Source organism: Rhinatrema bivittatum, chromosome 3 (genome assembly GCF_901001135.1).
Source record: "Rhinatrema bivittatum chromosome 3, aRhiBiv1.1, whole genome shotgun sequence".
Classification (NCBI taxonomy): domain Eukaryota; kingdom Metazoa; phylum Chordata; class Amphibia; order Gymnophiona; family Rhinatrematidae; genus Rhinatrema; species Rhinatrema bivittatum.
This window is the reverse complement of record NC_042617.1, coordinates 553,582,716-553,587,418: the sequence shown is the minus strand read 5'-3', so window position 1 is coordinate 553,587,418 and position 4,703 is coordinate 553,582,716. Positions and strand designations below refer to the sequence as shown.

General features: G+C 50.1%; 1 long non-coding RNA gene across 1 annotated transcript; it reads right to left on the bottom strand.

Annotated features, from left to right (window-relative positions):
- Positions 1-1,918: 1,918 nt before the first annotated feature.
- Positions 1,919-3,960, bottom strand: LOC115088861. The gene is made up of 2 exons (XR_003855942.1): positions 3,770-3,960; positions 1,919-2,576 (listed from the first exon to the last, which is right to left on the bottom strand). It is a non-coding gene; the product is annotated as an uncharacterized LOC115088861 (long non-coding RNA).
- Positions 3,961-4,703: the final 743 nt, after the last annotated feature.

Here is a 4,703-nt window from a genome sequence, read left to right as displayed (position 1 = left end):
CCCTGAAGCCCTCCTCGGCTCCAAAAGAGGTGCCCATGCCTTTAATATTTTCCCCCACTTTGGCTTATTTGCGGGTCTGCAGGGCTGTAGGCTGTGGGCTGTTGCTCAAATCGCTGGCTGTTCTCCGCTCTCCAACCACGTGGACGCCGGTGAACTGCAATTCCTCCTCCTGCTCCCGGCTCCGTAAAAGGCTGCTGTGCCTTTAAATTCCACTGCAGGTCTCCGGGTCCTCTTTGGGGACTCCGGGAGTGCCTGCCCGAATTTTTTTTTTTGTTGCCCGATCGCGTGTTGCACGCTGGCCGGGTCTTCTCCGGCTACCCTCGGATCTTCAAAGGCGAGTGCTGACCAGGTAAAAAGGCTGAGGCCAGCGCTCGCCGCGGTCTTAAAGGCCCCAGTCTCGCGAGACCCGCGAGCTGACGTCATTGTGTTGATGACGTGCCGGCCTCGCCGTGCCGCGCGCGTCATCCCAGCCCCTCCCCCGGACCGGGGGAGGATTGTACACCGCCGTGCGGGTCCTGAAAGAAAAGGTAGGTGAGGGGGGCTCTCCCCTTCGGCCAGCGCCATGTTAAAGGGGGGGCCCTCCCCGCATGCCATGAGTCGGCCCCGTTTTATCTCCTTCATCATTTAACAGTCAAACCAAATCCCTTATAAGCTTCTTGCTGCAGACATTTTAAAAATGTTTATTTTGAGAGTTTGCTTCCCTGGCCAGCTTCTTTTCTCCTGCCTTTGTTACGGTCCCGGTTGCGTGTGCTGCGACAAGGCCCTTACCTCCATGTTCCTGGTCCCGCTCCCGGTTCAGCTGGCAGAGTTTTCGGCCTGTGTGGTGGCGTCCCTGCGGGGGGCGACACCAGTGGGAGATCTTCGGTGGACGCCCTGTCCCTAGGTGCGCGCGCGCAAGAAGGACACTTTTGTAGGCCTGTTTCCGCCATTCAAAGCTCCGCCCACTTCCTGACGTCAGACGCCGCGGCCTATGTAAGTTGGCCGCGGACCCTCAGTCTTTGCCTTGCAACGGGGTTACCGTGCGGTTCCCAGTTGCTCCATGCCCCGGAGTGTGTACTACTTGCCGGTAGTTGCTCCGTTCCAGCCTGGTTCCTGCTTCAGACTTTGGTTCAGCTCCTGCCTGGTTCCAGTACCCGTGTCTTGCTTCAGTTCCTGCCTGGTTCCAGTACCCGTGTCTTGCTTCAGTTCCTGCCTGGTTCCAGTACCCGATTCTTGCTTCAGTTCCTGCCTAGTTCCAGTACCCAAGTCTTGCTCCAGTTCTCTGCCTGGTCCCAGTTCCCAAGCCTGCTTGTTCCTGATCCAGCTACAGTACTCGCCTAAGTCCCAGTGGCCGGGCTCCTATGGGCTCCTCCCGGGGGAGTTCCGGCTTCCAGGGTGAAGTCTCACCACCGATCACCTAAGTCCCAGTGGCTTCCAGGGTGAAGATCATCGTTCGCATCCTGCCTGATATCTGCCTCCTGGCCTGCTTGTACACTGAGACTATAGTCCACCTCTCCCCAGTCTCCTGCAGGCGGGCCCAAGGGTCCACTAATCCGTTAATCCATAACAGCCTTATCAATATTTAGCCTCTAACTTGCCCATATTTTGCTTTTTCCTATTTTCTTTAGTTGGATCTTCTTTCCACTTTTGAAAGAAGTTCTTTTGGCTAAAATAGACTCTTTCACTTCATTTTCTAATCATGCCTGCAGTTTGTCTTCATTCTGCCTTTTTTAATGCATGTAATACATTTGGTTTGGGCTTCCAAGATGGCATTTTTAAACACTGTCAACCAATAAATGTCCCAAAATGAAAGAGTATATAAATACAGAAATGTGTCAAACCCTTCTCTCAATGAATCTTTGGCACTCATACTGTGAAAAACAATGCTATGTTTCCAAAACTCAAAAACATACAATTACGGGCTATAAATAAAAACTTCTGAGCATATAACAATGCTTATGGTGTATAACACTGGTCCATATTTAATCCTTATTGTTTTATTTTTTTTTTTTTTGTACTTAAAAACACACAAATAAAGAATTCAAGGAAAACATTTCTCTCTTTCCAATTCAGGGAACCCAATTCAATAGGATGCAGTTAATAAGTCAAATTTGATCATGTTGTGATCACTGTTATTAAGCAGCCCACTACAATTAACTCTTGCACAAAATCCCACATTCAACTAAGAGTTACATCTAAAATAACTCTCCCTCTCACTGGCTCCTGGACCAGTTGCTCCATGAAACAGTCATTTATTTCATTTAGAAACTTTACTTCCTTAGCATGTCCTAATGTGACATTTACACAATCAATATTTGGGTAATTGTGCTGCAAAATTTGTTAGCTTCCCTAATTTCTATCAGCATTTCTTTCTCTGTTTATTCTGGCCTTTCAAATTGCACATTTTAGTTTATTTACAACTCTTTTTCTCATTTTATGAAAATCTCCCATGGCCCCGATTAGACCATTCAAATGCAGTGGGTGAGAGGAGGGGAGGAGTAAGGAGTGGGAAGCACTGCTAAGATCACCCTCTTTCTGGTGTCCCATACTGTAAGCCATGTTTTCTTTTAAGGTAGATCTGCTTCAATTAGGCTCCCCTATTTAATAAAAAAAAAAAAAATCAATGAATAGGTTGACAGTAACCAAAAAAAAAAGGCATTATATTGGGCATATATACTCTCCCAATTGAGGCACAAAAAAATAAAATTTAGAATGTTGTCTCACCACCAGTTCAGTGACTTCAATCAGCAATTAATTAAACCAAGAAGTGAGTTTAGATTCAAGGACCAAGGAAAACAATGGAAACCATGCCCCGCAGTTGCCAGGTCAGCATCCCATCAAGGTGCAGCTATCTCTATAAGGGGTGATGCTAGGGATGGGATGGAGAGGACAACCTGCTCCAGGGCTGACACTACCTCCCTGGGGCCTCCTGGTCAGATGGGCAGGTGGGGCAGAGTTAGGGGCCCTGGTTACAGAGATAGGGCTGGGTCCCAGGTCCCTAATAGGATGCAGCAAAACCAACTGGAGGGGTGAGGGGATAGACAGTGAACCTTCCACACCTGTTTCTTGGTGACCTGTTGGGAACACCTGGCTCAGTTGATGACACAGCAGTCCTGTATACCAGACAGGAGCCTGGGGATGTCAACCCAGAGAGGAAGAGAAAATACTTACTCTTGACAAGCCAACCTACTTCCTCCCTTCCCTCAGCACTGGCAGCTCGCCCTCATGTTGTGGCTTGGCATCCCCAGGAGAATTCCATGCTGCAAGCTGCATACCCTCTGCAACAGTACAAATGGGCCCCTTACAAGGTTAGTTGGCTCTTGTGGCTCTCCTGGCAGCCCATTGTGAGATCTTCCATGGAACTACACTGGGGGTGAGGTCTTATACATAGCTAGTTTGATGGGGAGGACAACTGAAGGACCCTGGAGGCCAACAGATTCGGGGAGGATGGTTCCCACCAAGGCTAGCCATGGGCAGCTAACAGAGCAAACCCAGCCACTTTCTTTTTCCAGTCCAGTAGTCACTCAGTTACCTAACTTATGCACACTCCAGAGTGAACACCTTATTTATGTTACACTTAATAAAGCTGTGGTCTTGATTGTAGCAAACAGTTGGGTGTGTTGTCTCTTATTTGTGTATTGACGTAATTTAATTTGGGGTCTGCCACTCATCTAGGGAAAGGATCATCCCAATTGCCCCAGTTAGGACTCAGGGCTGTGTATGAACAGTCTGGCTGTAACTGAGTGCTCTAGGCCCAACCCGCCAGGGAGGAAGAGAAGAGAGGGCTTACCTTGGGTCAGCGTTGGTTCCCTGTGTCAAGGACCATTCTGATGCAGTATCAAGGGTGCCATGCATTCGGCACAGCTCTTCTGGGATGTCAGTGTTAGAATTTGGGGATTTAGTGGACCCTTGGCTCGAGGTGAGTGTTGTTACAGCCTGAGGGGAGGAGCCCCACAGATCCTCACTGTCGGGAGGCGTGGTCAGCAGTAGTAGAACACACAATGGTAGTATAACATAGTAACAGAGTCTCTGGCATGAAGATGTAGGGGCTGCCCTGAGGAGTGGGAAAGTGCAGAGTCAGATTAGCAGTATTAATGGAGACTGCCCCAAGAAGCGGGGAGGCAGGAGCAAAGTCACTTGAGTAGAGATGTAGATGCTGCCCCGAGGAGTGGGGAGGTGTGCAGCAGGTTGCTGATGTAGCGACATAGGCCCTACCCTGAAACGAGGAAGAGAGGAGGAAGTCGCTGACATGGAGACGTAGGCACTGCCCCAAGGAGTAGGAAGTGCAAAGCAAGTTGCTGGCATAGAGGCATAGGCACTGCCCCACAGAGCGGGGAAGTGTAGAGCCAGTTGCTAGTGTAGAGATGTAGGCACTGCCCCGAGGAGCGGGGGAATGCGGAGTAAGTAACTGGCGTAGAAACGTATGCACACGGCCCTGAGGAATGGGGAAGTGTGGAGCAAGAATCTCTGTAAGGTAGTTCCAGGGCGACCCCGAGGAGTGGGGAGGCCAACAGGCAGGACCTCTGGAGAAGTGCAGGAACCACCCCGAGGAGCAGGGAGGTCTGGGAACAAGTCTCCCGTGAAGTGCACACAGGCCCCCCGAGGAGCGAGTACCCGAGCCAGAATCCAGGAACCAAGGTAGAGATCCAAGCAGGAACAGACATCCAGGCAGACAGGCACAAGCACCAGTAGTGAAGGAACCCGTTGCCAAGTTGATTAGTGCA